The sequence below is a fragment of the Planococcus citri genome, chromosome 2 (genome assembly GCF_950023065.1).
Source record: "Planococcus citri chromosome 2, ihPlaCitr1.1, whole genome shotgun sequence".
In the NCBI taxonomy this organism is placed as follows: Eukaryota; Metazoa; Arthropoda; class Insecta; order Hemiptera; family Pseudococcidae; genus Planococcus; species Planococcus citri.
Window position 1 is genome coordinate 35,508,661 of NC_088678.1, and position 18,527 is coordinate 35,527,187.

General features: G+C 33.5%; 1 protein-coding gene across 1 annotated transcript in view; it reads left to right on the top strand.

The window, feature by feature from the left end:
- LOC135835542 (leucine-rich repeat neuronal protein 1-like) overlaps positions 1-18,527 on the top strand; it is a 142,913-nt gene that overhangs the window by 115,349 nt on the left and 9,037 nt on the right. The window lies entirely within an intron of this gene.

Sequence of the window (18,527 nt, forward strand, 5' to 3'; positions counted from 1 at the left end):
ACGATAAAACCGCGTTGTTCTCACTATACTATAATATCTGGTATCCGACTCAACTCGTTACCTTCTGTAGCGGGTTCAGCCGGTATTTGACCCCGATACCAGTTGGTGAATAGCATAACCGTTTTTCAGCTCTACTTAGTACTTACAAACTAAACTTAAAAAACCAAACTATTTTATTCGTTTTGTGGCATAACATTTTGGCACTCAACACATATAGTAAAAATTTATTATGCTCTCTATCAATCTGTTCTTCAGTATGGCTTGTTCATTTGGGGGGGACAGCGGACTGCCACTTAGAATCTATTCATATGCTACAAAAATGGGCAGTTAGGAGCATTATTGTAGGTAAAAAGAGAGGGGAAAGTACATCAAACAATTTTCAAAAACTAGAAATTCTGCCTATTTAAAAACTCTATCAAGTCCAGATACAAAGGAATGGGTCCACATTTAGAGTTTACATGAATGAGAGGGGGAGAAAGATTGATAACACCGTTGCTCCCCTACCTAGGTACCAACAAGATAGATCTCGTGCTCAGGCTCTGTCGTGTTTGCCAAGGCTGTTTAATGCAGTGATGAGTAGAGGTTTGGGCTCTCAGCTGGCACTGGTCCAGTGGTTACTGGAGAGCAAAAACACCTTACAGACTACTGGGTAGTACATCACATATCTATTTTTCTGTTTGCTTATAATATGTAAGGTCCCATTATTCCGCTGTAGATGCATTCATTTCGGAATATTCTAGGATGATTGTTTGTTCTAAATGAATTTGTCTTTCTGGCATGTTGATAGATTATTTTTGGTTTACTACTGATGGACTTCACCAATGTGTTCCTTCACAATTGTCAAATTTTCCTATGTTGTCATTATTTTTAGTTTTGTTTTATATTCATTTATTTACTTACTTATTTATTTATTTTTTGTTTCGTTTCGTTTGTTTTTCTTTTTTTTTCTCCTCCTGCAATCTGTTGAATTTTTTTCACATGAACAATGTTACCATGGAGGCCCCCTCGCTCGCGTAATTGCGCATTGGAGGGATATTTTGTAATTTCAAAATATTTTTGGAAATAAATATATTGATTGATTGATTGGGTTTCCAGGCAAACACCTCAAGTGCATTTTTTGACCAGAATATTAATTAAGTTTCCCCCTCTCCTCACCATAAGCATTGAATTTACGGAACCCATTGAGAAAATCCCGGTTCGAAGTGAATTTTCCGGAAATTTTTCTATTCTGAAAGAATTTTCTTACAGTTCTGTTTTAGTTTTTCTAATGATTTCTGATTCTGAATTTGTAATTCATCATTTAAAAATAATTTTAAGATGATTTTAAAAAGATTTTAAAGAAATTACGGGATAGTTTTAATATGTATTTAAAGTAACTAGGTAATGTTTCTTTACTCCTTGAATTGTCTAAATGAATGAATGTGTAAGTAGAGGTACCTACCTACGTATGTTGAAAGTTATCAAAGCTATAGAAATTTGTATGGCGAAGTTCTTTTCAAATCTTATTGAAATCATCTTGTGAAACATTCACCTCGCCATTTCATTTTATTACGACATGAAGATTCATAGATAGGTACCGCAAAATATGTAAAAGAAAAATCTACTTTTGCGACCAAAAAAAAAACTATGTAAGTATCTAGATAAGCAAGGTTGAAGTTGGAGAAATTTCCATAACGGAGATATCTGACTTATAAACGTACATCAGAATCTGAAGTCGAGCTTCGTTATCAAGAAAACCCCCTTTTACGAATTAATTTTATATATCTCGTGGTAATTTTTCAAAGAAAAAATATCCGCGTAAGGTTACGCTTCGAGCATTACTATGACTTTATAGAAGGTACCTACTATAAGAATAAAATAAAGCGAGACGACATTCTGTTTATTTTTATCGGGTATGGTGTTTTTCGAGGGGGTTTGTTTTGTTTCGTTTGTTGTCTTTAATACGAGTGCAGACAATGTAGGTACATAGGTATTTACCTATCTAAGTTGAGACATTCTTTGGCCAAAGCAACGAAATATTTGAAAAAAAGCGAAAATGATTTCCCACTTATTTTGAAGTTTTCTACGATATTTTTACATCGTTTGTAGGTATCTCAATTCTATAAGTATACGTAAATGTAATTGTAAGATGGTACTTAGCTCTGCGAAAGAATCACAAAATCGAGTGGAATGTTTGTTGAGAACGGTTCTCTTTATTGAGGTTTACAAATTCCATTATTTTATTTGCATACTTACTTACCTACGCTGAGATGAATAAGAAAAATATTAGTTGAATTTAAAAGAAAATTGGCGAGAAAATCAACTTTAAAATGGGAAACTCTCCAGAAAATTTTTGAACCTTCTATAGCAAAACAGGAGACTAAGGCAGGGAGAGTCACTAAAAATGAGTAAGAAAGAAGTATGGAATTTGATTATTCGATTAAGATGACCATGAAAATTTCATTAGGCTACGTATGATTGAAAATTCTATCTCCATTAGATATTTGAATAAATTGATTAACGTAGGTACCCCTACCTACTATACCTATCAAATAGTTAACTAAATACAATCATTTCAAAGAACAATTCCTCGGAATTTTGTGGACAGAATGTTGAACCAGCTTTTCACGAGTAGAAAATCGAACAAGATTACTTCTGTTTATACGGAAGACTATCGTATTATTCGTTCAGTCCGCCACGAACGAATGGTAAGAACGCAGGTAAAGGTAAAAAGGTACCTAAACCTAACCCTTTAAAAGAGATTTCAAATGTATTTTGAATTTTTCACTAGAGGCCAAAGTTGAATCTGTTGGCTTGTTAAGCTATAAACCGACTTTGAAAAACCGCAACAAGCTTGGTGAAAATTTTATTTCTCAATTAGTTAAATCTATACTAAAAGGTTCCACGTTTACCGGCAAAACCGGCGATAATGTAGCATAGTGAAATCAGTTACGCGCATTCGAATACGAAACGATGAATGTGGCGCAGCAGCAGCGGCAACGCCGACGAAATTTTAATCCAATTTGTATTGTAAATGAAATTTTCTAGCGGATTTGAAACGTATCTTAACGCGAGCGTAAATTCGCGCCGTTTGTAATCTTCGCGTCAATGTAGCAATTTTAATTTGCAGACTGCTATTTCAGCACTTCAAATTTGCCAACCACTAAAATCGGGCTGCGAACATAAATTACATTTTGCGTTAACCGCCATGTAATTTCATTATTTTTCCAAGAATAGGTACCGCGCGTTCGTCGTGATATGATAGATGACAGGTAAGGCTAATAATCGTCCGTTAATGACGGTGGTGTACGTACTACGTAGTAGCTGCAGCATCTACTATCTAGTGCCTAATGCCTAAGTGCCATGCCTACGTCGAACCGACCTTAATTTAATTCACAAATCTTGAATATGAGCAATGTAGGTTGGGACTTTTTTTTTTTGTATCCTTCTCCATACTTCTTCTATTGCCATAACATGGCTTACATTTTACTGTGTAGGTACTACAACCTTGTGTAAGTTTATGCAGTTGACGTGTGCGCTTGATTTTAACGAATCATCAAATTTTGAGACTAAGTATTGAAAAAAGAACCGTCATTGAATGAAACAAGGGTTCTCGATGTTGTCGAGGGATTTTTTTCTTTGAAAAGTTTCACATTTAAGATAAAAGCTGCAATATTATACTTATGAATACCTGCTCCGCACTTTCACCCAGTTATCTTGTATCATGTTGAAGCCAGACTAAGCAAGTTTCAAAAATGGGGCCCTAGGAATTGGGATGCTCAGATAAATAAACGGTTGAAATTCGTACTCTAAGGCCTCGAAAAACGTAACAAACAATAATGTCACCCGACATTCCCAACAATAGGTACAGGGTTTCATTTATCATCCTTCGACAAAATTGGGGAATTTGAAGTACCTACCTTTGGTCAAAAATGAGAAATTCAGATCAAAACATGGAGATTTTTCGGTAAATTACAAATTCTTTTGGTAAAATACGGGTAATTTATATATTTTTTTTTTTTTTTTTTTTGTAACTTAAGGGTAAGGTAGCTCAATATGGACCACATTTTTGTTTTTGAATGCCGTGGTCGTTGTAATTGACCTAAAAACTTTGTTGATAGCTTAAAATGTACCTACATCTATCTATGTATTATCATATTCCAAATCCTCGACATTTTTGAGATTTTCAAGTGTGTCAAAAAAATTGTTTTCTGAAAAATGTCAAAAATCGAAAAGTGAGTTTTGGGTTCGTAATATGGACCACTTTGAAAAATCATTTTAAACAAGGTTACAATGTTGTAAAAATACGTTTAACGCCCGAAACACTATTAGAATATGTTTAATTAAGACAATAAAAGCAAATTCCAAATGGGCCAAATGAATTTCTTCCTGAAAAGAGTCAAAATTTGAAAAGTTAATTGTGGATTCCTAATATGCACCATTTCAACATGAAATTGTCTAATCCATAACAAATCTACAGGTAGTCCATATTAGGCTACCCTATAACTTTGAACTTTGAAAAATTGTGACTATAGTACCTAAGTAGGTAGGTACCTTGAATAATTACGTACTAGAATGTCTTGATTGATTCAAAGCTGTAGCACTTTTCCATGTTGAAAATAAATCACATCATCACGTTCCCCCGGCAAATTTTTCAAGAATCCAGATTTTCGTGAAACATGAAAAAAAATTTGACCCTATCGATTTCGTCCCCCCACCCCTCAGTTCGCGAATTTAGGCTTTAGGGTTTTGATTTTGGTCTCATTGTGTTTTTCTGTGAAAAATACATCCGATAAAGTTTGTTCCCGCACTATTTTTTGGTGAATTACAGGTAATTTTTTAGTAAATTAAGCCAATTACGGGTAATTTTTTGGTGAATTACGGGTAATTTTTTGGTAAATTACGGGTAATTTCTATTTTTTTTTTGTAACTTACTGCCCATCTATTGGTAAATTACAGGTAAATTTTTGGGTAAATTACAGGGTAATTTTTGGGTAAATTACAGGGTAGTTTTTGGGTAAATTACAGGGTAGTTTTTGGGTAAATTACAGGTCAATTTTTGGGTAAATTACAGGGTAATTTTTTTGGTAAATTACAGGATAATTTTACGGTAAATTGATGATGATTTTTGTAAGTTGGTGGTAATTTTTTTAGTATGACCCCTCAACTCTTCGTTCAAAAAAAAACAGACGGAACATGATATTGCTCAAGACCGGAATTTTGGTTTAAAAAATTGTTTTGCCAACACTTTATGATCCAGAATATTGCAACAGTTGGAAATTTTTCTGGGGGGTTTTCGACTAAAATCCAATAAGTAAGTTTGATAAACGGTTCAAAAATTTCCATTTGGTTCCTATTTCCTATCCACATAACAAGAATGTAATTTTTTTGAAAAAGAAAACTTGGTATGAGATAGGTATGTAGGTATTTATTATAGGAAAATCACGAGTTTTTGAAAAGAGGGTCAGTGGAAGGGTGTGCGAATGTTTTAAACTCTAAATTTTTCTTGTCCTACCAAAGAAGAAAATGTAAATTGGCACACTTTTACTTTTCGCATTTAAAAAAGGCACGTAACAAATTGAAATTGTTTGGTTTTTAAGTCTAGGTACCTATTTCTTTAATTTTGAGAAATTCTCAGAAATAAACTTTGGGTTGGGAATGGAAAAAAATGTCTATTTTACGCAGTTGAACTAGAAAGCTGAAATCTGATATGCATGCTTTCTACATATTTTAGTCTCCCTCTTCTACACACTTCGGAAAAATTTCGTTGGATCATTTTGAGCAATTCTGGAATCTTCAGAAAATTTTTAAAAATCACAATTCTCTCAAGATTTGAGGAATTACGCTAGGTATAGGCATTTTTTCTTGTAGGTAAATCCAATTAACCCGCGACCTTACCCATCCCAGCGTGTACCTTCCAGAGATGCTATAGCAATAAGTATCCTACCTCTACGTCTACATCTAAGTACGTACTTATTGTTTTTTGCACTCATTTTTGAAAAAAAAATGGAACTACTTCCTCATGTTATTTTAAATTACTACCTACCACAGTTTCAATACACACTGATGAATATTCGAAAAGGTACATTTTTTACGACTATCTAATAATTTCCTGCGACGATATAGAAAAGATTCTCAAATAAGTAGGTACCTACATCCAAAAGAAATGAAAATTTTCTCAATAAAAACGAAAAAAAGAGACAGAAAAGAGGTTGAAACAGGCCGAGCCCCGCAGCAAAGTTCATGAAATAAAAAGTAAATTTAATAAAAATTTCTTGTCAAAGCATTTCATGCAAGACTAACGTACTCGTAGGTATTTGTAAGTTGTACGCAGTAGGTAGGTATATGAGATGGTGTACGTTATGATACGAGCCTACAAGGTACTCGTATCATGGTATATGTGTGCTTTCATTTGCTTAGGTACATTGTAATAAAATTTCGATACAGTTTTTTCTTTCAATTTGAGATTTACTGCGTGGCTATAAAAGCAAGTTCGTTTGTATTATAGGTAGTCTGCAAACAAACGATGCGGAAAAACGCTAAGCAGACATGCAACTAGTTAGAAGCTAAATAAAAATTTAACGAATAAAGTTTCAATCCTTTTTACCGGCGATATTCCAAACACCGTTGTATAAGTTGTCGATATTATTATACCGTGCAGTAACGAATTGTTTAAAGTTTGATTTTTATTGCTCGGCGACTTTGAGTAAGTACGAGTATACCTATCGTGTACTTGTACAATATCGTGATTGTATAGATAGCTTGGTAGCTATATAACGGAGTTAGGTTGGTAGATAGGTATACCATTGGATCGGCCAAGGTGTTATCAATTAATCAAGTCGATAAATCACCTGCGGCGTGGAGATTTGAATAATTTGAAAATAAAATCTTGAAAAGGCGATAAAGTTAGCTTTCAATTCGCATCATGCTCGTTTAATTATAAAAAGCCCTTATTAACAGGGTACTCGCGTTGAAAAATAATTTCGCTCATTTCAACCCTCTTCATACGATGAGGGTAGTTAATTCGACCTAAATGATTGGTTATCCCTTTGCTAGAATAAATACGAGTTAACCCTTTCGCGTGTATGTGTATTTCGACGTTTTAAATCTACGTTTTTTTTTTCAATATTCGACGTGAAATAATTTCTTCTATTTTTCCCTCTCGTCATTCGTTGAAATTTAGATTTAGTAATTCGTGTAGTTCGCGTTCACAATAATATAGAAAAGTAGGTACACAAATGTTGGTAAATTCTAAACGACCAAGCTATACGTATGTGTATGTATAGTGAGGTAATTTCTATAATACACGTCTGTGTGTTTTATGGAGTAGAAACGGAGTTCTGGGCGGATAAAGTTTCAACATGGAAAATGTTTCTGGTTTTGGTAAAATCGATGAATTATAAATACACTTCGCGAGAAGACTTCACCGAAGAAAACATTCTTGAACGTGAAAGTTATATAGAATCTTGGTAATTACGCCAGCTCGCAGACAAATCTAACGACGCAAATGCATATTGAAAATGGCACTAAAAAAGGTAACCATTACGTAAAAAGGTGCAAACTAAATGTCATACCGAATGTTAAATATTAATAAGTTGGTTCTTTCGTAAAGTTTTTTAAAAACACAACTCTTCTACGAAATTTGCTTTCCGTCACAAAATGATATATTACAACAAAGTGAACTGAAACTGAAGCTTTGAATGCCTTCAACCATTATTTCCATTAGACTCAAAATAGAGCGAATCCGAATAGAAAAAAAACGATATACCAAACACATTATGTTAATAAGTTTCACACAATATTAAATTTTCCAAACAAAATGAAAATGTGCGAAATTTCAAACTTCCATGTAGGTAAGTAGGTACGCTAAAAGTGGCGAACACGCAGTGAAAAGAGGTGAGAATATTATATCGATACAAATAAAAAAAAATTGACATTTTTAATAGTTTTTTTTTCTTTTTTTCTTTCTATTGAATGCATAAAATATTTACATACAGTAACAAAAGAAAGCGCGCAAAATTCTAAATTATAAGCTTCGGAAGTGTATTATCCACGTGACAGACGTGACTTTTATTCATACAGAATAGGTAGGTACAGGTACCGTGTAGGTATTATGAACTGAATCGGAAATGTGATTTGTATGAGACGTATTCCACCTGCCATGTAAAGGTACCATTTGTGGAAAAATTTTTTCAATGGTCTAACATTATTAATTGGTAGGGAATCGTTGAAATTACAAGACTTGGTATAAATGTCCATACGTTTATTTATCATCTTTTTTACCTATTTTTTTTTCAATGAGCATCGTCGAGTAAGATGGTTAAGATGACCCCTCCTCAGATTTTGAAACTAGACAATAAAAGCTATCGCTTATGGTGGGTAATTCTCAAAAAAAAGTTTAAAAATCATATAACAGGTGGTTCACTTCATCACATGAATACTATTCACAATTGAAATTTTTTTCGGTGGCATTGTGTAGATACCAACTCGGGCATCACGTGCATACAGTTTCACGTCCCCCAACCCCCTCCACTATGGATCAAGTCCCCCTAAACCCCGAAAATTCCATCGTCGTGGCTTGTAAACCACTTTCAATTTTTCAACTTCATCTTCAAAAATTAATTACACTGTCACTTTTTCTGAGAAAAAAAAGGATACATATTATTGTGTGATATCCAGAGTAAATGATAGAACCAATATAAATTTTCAGAATGATACTTATACCCTGAAACCGAGGCCTTAAATTGATGTAATCAGTTTTTGCTCCATCTCCGTGGCCAATTTTTGTTTATTTTTTCCTGACTCTCCTGTTCGACTTTTTTTGCGGTGAAATGGCTATACTGTATTGTTTCAGTGATAGCCGTGTTGTGCCCATTTCACAACCATCAAGGAAATACAGTCACCCGTTCTCCGAATGGTACCTACTTAATCTGTGAAAATTGTGCAGATTACCATTTTTCAGATCCATCGCCGTGGCTTATCATTCTAACGTTTAAAAGAGACATTTTTTCTTGAAAAAAAGAAAGTATTGTATTCAAATGGTAAGTATTTAATGACCACAACTTTGAAAATTGAAAAATTATTAATTCTATTACCAGTAAAACAAATTTTGGTTCTTTTTTTCTTACGTCGTGGATAGTACAGCTTGGTATTTCGTCGTGGCTATCGCGATTTCTTGTCCACGGCGAAGGAAAGTACCTACCTTATCATGTTTGAATACTCCCATTAAAATGTATGTACCTGGTACCTACTTGATGACCTTTTTGTGAGCTAAAGCTACTTAACTGCTCCAGTTATACCTATACTTACCCAAAAGTAGTGAACAGCTTTTTTTTCAACATGTGACACCAATTTTTTGAAGCCCCTACCCCCGCCCCTATAGAAGATTACTTGGGCCTGGAGTCATTTTAGGGGTCCTGGGTATGCCCAAAATTAAGTACCTTTTGAAAAAAATTCAAAAAAAGGTTTTCATTTTTGAAAAATTTTAGTACTGAAATTTAAACTTTTTTAAAGAATTACCCTGGTATGAAATTCTCGAAAAAAAAACTTTTAGATGAATAGCTCATTTTAAACTTCAGCGGAAGGCATGAAATTGCAATTTCCCGAGTAAGGTTTATTAATAGAAATTTGGAATCTTCATACGGGAGGTCTCAACCAGCAAGATATTTTTTGAACTATAAACCATATCAAATAAACATGCAAAAACTATATCACCTGAAAAAATTTTTAGTGCTGAAGAACCTACAATTTTCAGTTATTGGCAAATTTTCGGAAATCTTGAGGCTACTGCAAAAATGCGAAAAAATCATAATTTCACCAAACTGGCCTAGAAAGCTGCAATTTTGTAGGCAGTCTTTTTTTGTCCCAACTCCCAATCCATTACCCACTACAGATACAGCCTGGAAGTGCAGAGCGGCAACGTCTCAAAAATCATACGATGTAGTCCTATACGGCTGCATTGTCTTATGGGATATTGCCCAAATTTCTTAGTTTTTCTTGAATAACTTTTGAATGGTTAATGCTACAGATTTGAATTAAAAACCAGCTTGTAGAGGAAAGAAAGTAGATCATTTTTCAATCTTCAAACACCTATGTGCTCGATCAAAATTTTGATTTATTTTAATTTAAATGTAAAAAAATTTCAACCTTGAAACTTTGAACTTTAATAAATCGAAAATTTGATCGAGCACATAGGTGTTTGAAACATGAAAAATGATCTACTCTTTCTTCTCTACAACCTAGTTTTTTCCCCAGAGCTCTAGCGCTTTTCGATCAAAAGTTGTGAAAGTTCAAAGCTTTGAGCTTTAGAAACTTTTGAACGGTAAATGCTAGCGCTTTCGGTAAAAAAACCATTTGAAAGGGGATGAAATTCTGAACATTTTGGTATATTAAAGTACCTATGTGTCCACTGAAAATTTTGCGTAATTTCAATTTAAAGTTGGCATTTTGAAAAATCTGTCCATAAAAATGTTTAAAAAATCGCCATTTCTGTACGAAACTCGAAGAAAAATACACCAATCGATAGGAAATTTCATCCTCTTTAATTTATGTTCTGACAAAAATTTTCCTAAACCCCTTCAGTTCCGAGAAAAATCCTAATTTCAACGTTACGCATCGATAACTGCATAAGAACAATTGATAAAGCCGGACTAGATGCACAACGTTGCCAGATTGCACTTCCAGGCTGTATCTGTAGTGGGTAATGCCCAATCTAATGGGAAAATGTGACGAACCGCGTTTCGAGTGGTTTTAGAGCTTCCGGAAAAATTTTGAAAATTGAAATTTCCATAATAGGTAAGTATGGTATATTTTAGCCGATGAAGTTGAAAAGCCAAGGAGGAAAACATCAAACATTTCTTTTACTGAAATTGAATTAATAGGTAGAGGTACATTGTGTTTTTCGATGTACTTATTTCGATTAATATTAGCCAGGACAGGAATTTTATAATCAAGAAAGTCTCCCGGAAGGGATGTCGGGGGGTTCTCAACATGGTGCAACCCAATTTTTAAATTAGTCAATTATTTGGCCAAGTTCTGATTAATGGTGTAGTTCAACGTCTTTGATGATATATTGAGAAAAAAAATTTAGATCAAAATTGACCACTTTATGCGCTCCAAATTTTTTTATGACCATAGAGCAGCTACCACTCGAAAAATTCTTGAAAAATTACCAATAGCAGAAAATACGCTGAAAAATGTAAACTTGATTTTTTGGACCTTTTCCAAATTTTGAATTCTCGTACACACTGATTTGAAGTTTTCAAAGCTGATTTTGAGGTCGTTGTTGGGGTCAAAAAAAGTTGAAAGAATTCAGGGTCATTATACGAGTACTCAAGTACATATTTTCACCTTCACATCAAGTTTCAAATGAATCGCCTAAAAAACAGCAAGAGACAACGTAAAGTCCCTGAAAATCAGAATACTTCATTAGTCATTACTCATTAGGCTAATTCATTTTGATTTCATTGACCTTCTTGTCCATAATCCTACACCTATTGGCAGCTATTCTAGTAAAGAATACTTACTATTAAATAATAAAATATACGCCATCGTACTTCCTGAAATTTAAGCTTCATTTTTGAATTTGGAAAAATACTTATTTTTTTAGGTCATCAGTTTGATATTCGAATCAAATTGAAATTACTTACTCATCAGTCATTATAGATACTTGGTATGATTTGAGCCAAATCTCTTCTACCTTCAAATTAATTTAACTATTGTTTATTTACACTTTAAACTACACTAAAAAGAAAAAAAAATTCTCGTAAAATATACGTTGGTACGTACTGTATGTAATGTGTAGAGGTATCACAAGGTAGGTACTCGTATATCTATTACAATCCTTTTGTCGTAGGTACATTTTACAATACATTTAACCGAGTTAAATTTTTATTTTCGCTCATGTTCAGATATATACTCGCTGATTTTTATACTAGGTACTTTTTTCATCTTTTTAACCTTATGTTGTAAAAAAAAGAGGAGATTTTACGCGTTTTTGTTCTGATACATTTAATAAACGCGCGTAAAAGTAGTATATTTCCAATTTGTCGTAGTTTTTTCCATTGATTTTAGCGTATAGCAGATAGCCAGATCTATTGTTCTTTTCAGAGACATTTGAATTAGTACATGCATCTGAAATGTAGTCGTCGCTAGCATTCGTGTTTTACTTCGAATGCATCTGAGATGCATCCGAACGCATCGAAACCCTTATAAACATTCTCTTTTTAGTTGTGTGCTGTGTAGGTTAGGTCGGTAACGAAATGTGACAAAACTACTTCATTCCTCATCCTCCCCTCAACCTCCTGACTCATCTCTCTTACCCTGGTTCTGCCTTTTTTTCATTCAACAATTGATGAAAAAGATGGTTTCACGTTTCATTGTGTAACAGTGTGTTTTGTTTATTTATGAAAAAAAAGGAAAGTAGCAGTCAGGTGGCCTTACTTCATTCTGTTTCCTTTTTCAAATATATTTTCAATGAACTAAGTTTATGTAGGCATGCTAAAAAAGTAGGCAATCAAAAAATTAGAGAATCATCTGTAGATAAGTACATTTTTTAAAATGGAAATTTGTGGATACAAAAAATTACCCATCATTACCTTAAATTTCCGAATTTCGACCTGTTCTAGTGATTTATGTACGTTTTTCAAAAAAATATGCGCATCTAATTAGTACAGATTGAAATTAGTCTTGAAACCAACACTGACCCCCGAGTCCAAATTTCAATGTTTCAAATCATTCTGAAACTTCCAGTGTGATTTTCAATTTCTTCAGAATTTTGAATTTCTTGGGCAGCTAAAAATCGAGTTGATAGGTACTCAACCTACTTAACGACTATTATCGACATTTGAGCCAGTTTCCAGGCTATCCAGGCGAACATCTCCAGGATAGTTTTATGAGTAGCGTTTTCGTAAAGGAAATACATAGAAAAATTCTAAATTTCCATCTGGGAATCGTCTCACATGTGGATAAACTAGTAAAACATGTTCAGTTTCGACTATCAATTCTATTTTTAACTGCCCGAGATTATTATCCACGCCTTCTGGAGAAAATTCAAAACTTTAAAGAAATTGAAATTCACTCTGGAGGCTCCAGAATCGCTTGAAACAGTGAAATTTGGATTTGAGGGAGATTTACATTAGTTTCAGGGCTAATTTCCATCATTTTTCCTGGTTACATACGTAGTTAGCTACTTTTTGAAAATCATAAATCACTGAAACTAATCAATTTTATATTCAAACATTTACCAAAAAATTTAAAACTGAATTTGGGCAGCTAGAATTTCGGTTATGAGGTTGTCCGGATCCGGCCGGCCGTTCAGAAAAGAGAATTTTTATTGCTTTTTCTCATGTTAACGTGAAAAAAATTTGATTTCTGATGATAATTCCAGATCCGGCCGACGGTAGTATTATTCGATTAGGTATCAAGTATAGGCCGGCCTTTGGCCAAAATTTCAGCTGCTCAAGCCATTTTTTGAATTCACCGAAAATTTAAAAAAAAATAAAAAATCCTGTTTTCTGACCGGAAATGAGTCAATCAGGTATATGGAAGACTGTCTTTGGCCAAAATTTAAGCTCTGGAAGTTGATACGCGGGAGAGATGGATACCTATTTGTAATTTTTTCCCATTTTCTAAGTTGAACACACAAATTTTTCAAAAGCTCGCCAAAAATCGAAAAATCAACTTGAGCAGCTGAAAATTGGGGGATGGATGTTTTTTGAGGTCCTCTTTCCAACAGTTCAAGTTTCATTCAAATCGGAGATTATCTTGTGGGGGGGGGCTTCACTTGTAAGACAGCGATAACTACTACAGTGAAAAAAGTAGGCAAATAGTATAAAACAAATATTTTTGGAAGAGAAACAAAACACTTGAGCTACAAATTGAAATTACCTCCCTGCTTCCTTCTATCAGACAAATTATGAAATTAATTTTGAAAAAATATATATTTATCTCAGATTTTGAAATGGAAAAACAAGCCGAGTATTTATGATGTAAGTACTTTGGGGTATGAGTGGAGTAAAAAAAACAGCGTAGATGTGGATTTTGACAACAGTTGATGAGAAAGTGCAAGTCTTTTTAGCAAGTTTTGGCGAAATGACGAATATTTATCAATGAAAATTCAGACATTGACAATTTATAGAAGAAAATAAAAGTCTTCTCAATTCCAAATAAATAGCAAGAGACGAAAGTTTTCAGCAAGTCTGATGAAAAATGGACTTGCAAAAATTTTCGACCCTGCATAATTTACTATGTTTTATTCTGCTTCAAAGTTTTTTCGGCTTCATTTTCAAAAATTTGGGTTCATTAATATGATTTCAAACGGAAAGACTACAAATTTAGTGTCATTTCTGTCAAAAAAGCGAGACATTTTCACAACGATTTATAAAGAAACGAGATTTTTAGGCAGTTCTTGACAAAAAAAATGACAATTCTCAGCCTTTTTTTGGAAAAGTCGACGAAAGGCAGACTTTTTGCGATTTTTGGCAGAAAAAAAATACTTACATACTTTGATAGAATTTTTTTCAACTTAAAGAGACCAAAATTCAAGGTAGGTAATGAAGAGCATTTTCAATTTTTGGCGAATTTTTGAAGATCAAATTTTATTAAAAATAAGCAAGAATGAAAATTTAAACTAAATTGACCTGAAAATAATCTGTGATTTAGTTTCGATAAAATTGACTGTTTATGGCGATTTATGCTTCTTTTAAAAAAAGTACGAACTTGTTCCGTAAAAATGGGCAAATTAAGTCCAAAAACTAATATCAACTACCCAAATCGAAATTTCACCATTTTCAGCCGTTCTGGAGTCTCCAGCGCGATTTTTCAATTTCTCCAGAATTTTGAATTTGCTCCAGAAGGCGTGAATATGAAGTTGGGCAACTAAAAATCGAGTTGTGTATTATACTCGACCTGTTCAACGAGTTAATCCATATTTGAGCCGATTTTGAGAGTGACACCTCAAAAGTGGTTTTTTGACCAACTTTTTTCAAAATTAAAAAATCAAAAAAATCAAAAATTTTCCGTTTGCGTGGAAATTTTTGAAATTCGCGCGAATCGCTGTATTTCATCCAAAACTAACCCCCCAAATCAAAATTTCACCATTTATTCCAGCCGTTCTGGAGCCTCCAGCGCGATTTTTTCAATTTCTCCAGAATTTTGAATTTACTTCAGAAGGTGTGAATATGAAGTTGGGCAGCTAAAAATCGATTCGTGTATTATACTCCACCTGTTTAACGAGTTTATCCACCTCACAAACGGTAAACTTTTAATTTGTTTGATTTTTCAATTTTGAAGAAAGGTGGCCAAAAAACCACTTTTGAGGTGTCACTCTCAAAATCCGCTCAAATGTGGATAAACTCGTTAAACAGGTCGAGTGTAATACATAACTCGTCAAGAGGTTCCCTTGTTAGTGATTTGATTTCGATTTATGTACTTGCTCGAGACTTTTTTTTTTTATAAAAATGGAAAAAAATAGCTTCATGGACAATGTTGTGTCTAGTTGTATTTCACAAAAGATCGAGGGTTTTATTGTGAGCATACCGTCTTCTTTGTGTTCTATTTCTAACGTTAGAGATCCGTGTATTTAACTTGTGTGTGATTCCTATAGCAGGTAAAAAACGGTTGCATTCATCATTTAAAAAAAAAGGTAAAAAAAAGGTTCAAACTAAGACGCCATCTATCAACACTTCGAAGTACTTCTTACTCCTTGAGTCGGTTCTGTCGAATGCATCTCGACTGCAGCGCGGCACTGTGTTCAGATGCATTGTAACGTTTCCAAAAAGAACAATAGGACTGGCTATCTGCTATACGCTAAAATCAATGGTTTTTTCCTTCGTTAATTTCACGTACCATTAGCTCGTTTCGTTACTTATATTTTCGTGTATCTGCTACGTTCGTTTAATCGAAAAAGATGTACGGTAAGTAACCAGACAGCGAAGCTTTCTATGATTAAATCGATAACAAATTTTACTCGAAACGTTTTAATTAACTGTGGCGTTGTGCTATAGTCGAGCCTGAATAGAAATAGTTAGGCAAAACTTAGTATATAAATTCAATGAGCCCATTTCAAGGTTAAAATCTATGGTGGGAAACTCGAGTGATTATGACAATAGGTAATACCTACCTATTCTTCAGTATGTTTTTTCCACTCGATTAAGAACGTGCGTTCGTATTTTTTCTGTAATTTTTTATCTTTAAATTTACCAGTCATTACATGACTGAATTCGAGTAATTTGTTTAAAATTGAACTTATTAAAATGATATAATTTCTCCGGTAACGCGAGTGTTATTTTGTGTTGCTATGAATTTATTTCACTAATTAATTGGACATCAATTCTAATGGAGTAAGTTTCCTGGTCGAGTTACCGGCAGGGCTGAGGTAAATCCTCTAGCCAATATGTTGGTCAGCATTTAGGTTCTTATTTCAAAGTGTAGGGCTACGATATAATCTATGAATAGATTCAGTCCAACTACTATTGATATGGTCAAGGTAATGTTTAGGTTAATGGTAAAGTAGTTAGAATTCATCTGAATAATCTAGGTAAGGATTTAATACAGTGATTCAATCTGAATAATCTAGGTATAGATTTAGTAGATTTCCAACTATTTCGACTTGCTTGCAATGTCTAGAAATGTATGTAAATTCAATTTACTTTTCGAGTTTATTTTTACACTGGGATACGTTCCAACTAAGATTGTGTATGATGTAGGTTCTACCTACCTTGTAAATAAAATCCCTTTCTTTCGATTGAGTATTGGTTGAAACAGATCTTCGTGTATTTGAATTAAAATAGAGCATTTTTGTATTATGTGGTTAGGTAGGTTTGTCTTATCCTAATCCAAACCCATCCCAATATTTCCTAATCATAAAATTTCCTAATACCTATCTTCTCATTATTTGTTCCTAGTTCTAAAATTCTCTCTTATTCCTAATTCCTACACCACAGCGTGTCTACCCCCTGCGGGTCAGTTTTGTTTGGAAATTCTTTCGTTATAGATAATAACATAACAGGCGGTTTGGCATCTACTACATAAAGATGCGTAGGATAGTTTAAGTCTGCAAAACGGTTTTTTAACGCTGTTTTCAATTAAACTGTAGTTATTTTTTTGGCCTTCGATTGAGTTATTTTTCAATTTTTTCGCCAGTTGATAAATTGTTATCAGCTTTGTTGCGCTCGTTTGAGGCGATTCTAATTTGTAATAATTAATTTTTATTTCTTAGGCGAGAAAATAGTATTTTAATTTGGCTGATGAATTTCCCTATCAGGTTTTACTTTTTTTGATGAAGATTTCGTTGGCGGATTTTTAATCACTTTGAGTAGGAATTTAAAAGAAAAGAAACCCATTCAATTGTTTTTGACCAACGAAAAAAACAATCATTAAAAATTGTTTACTTTTTTTCAGGCAATTCGTTGAAATAAGAAACCAGAATATCCCTCTTCTCCATAAAAAAAAGGATGAATTTTGAAGGCTCCAAAAAAAAGTCTCATTAAAAATGTCGAATAAGATGTAATAAATACATACGAGTAAACCTCTCACATCTTCCTATAAATAGAATCTACAGAAAGTGTTGGTGTGTTGCTTCACTATGAAGATGAAGAATATATTAACACATCTTGCTTTTCATTACCTATACTCAAATCTGATCCTGTTGATTTTGCATCTTCGTATATTACGCAGTACTCTATATCTTACATATGTCGTATTTCATTACCTACTAACGAATTGTTAACATCAAAACAGCTCACTTCGGGAAGCTAGTACTCGTATTATTCACGCTGCGAACCGATTAGGCAAATTATCCTACACGAATACTCAATCTTCCGTATGATATGCGCGGGTCGCGTAAAAAAAAAAACGAATAAACGAGGAAATTCGTTATTCGTGTTTTTTCTCCTCTCTATCAACTGCTTTTACCACGAGGAAAAAAAAATACGACGAGAGTAATACTCGTTTCATCGAGTAGGTACATCGACCATATAAATACCATTTTTCCGTTAACGTGATCGAGTATTAGGTACCTAGGGATAAAATGAAATTCTATTTTCTTTGAAATGAAAATTCATTATCAAAGAACGATTTATAAATTTGTTATAAAACGTGCAAAATTGCTTTGTATTAGAAGATTCGCGCGATGAAATACAAAAATTTAATTATAAAACTAAGAAATACATTTCCGACTTTTATGAATTTGTTGCTTTGTAATAAGTTCAACAGCTTTATAGCAATTCGACGAAAGCAATTTGTTGTTCAGTACATAATTTGAAAAGATATTCGAAATAATTTTTCATTTTGATTGAGATATGATTTCAGTAAATACTGGTATTTTTTTCCCTGTTTGTGTATCGTAGAATATTTCTGGTATTAGGTGGGAGATAGTGAGGAGAGTGGAGAAGCTTGAAGAGCGAGTTGGTGAGTGGTTTCTAGTGGTTTCTAATGAAGTGATAAGTTTTATAGCTGATTTTTTTCAGTGGTGGTTTAAAAGACCATTTGTTTCATTTTATTTTATTTTTTTGTTTTTTTGAGCAGTATGAAAGGTATTGGTATTATTA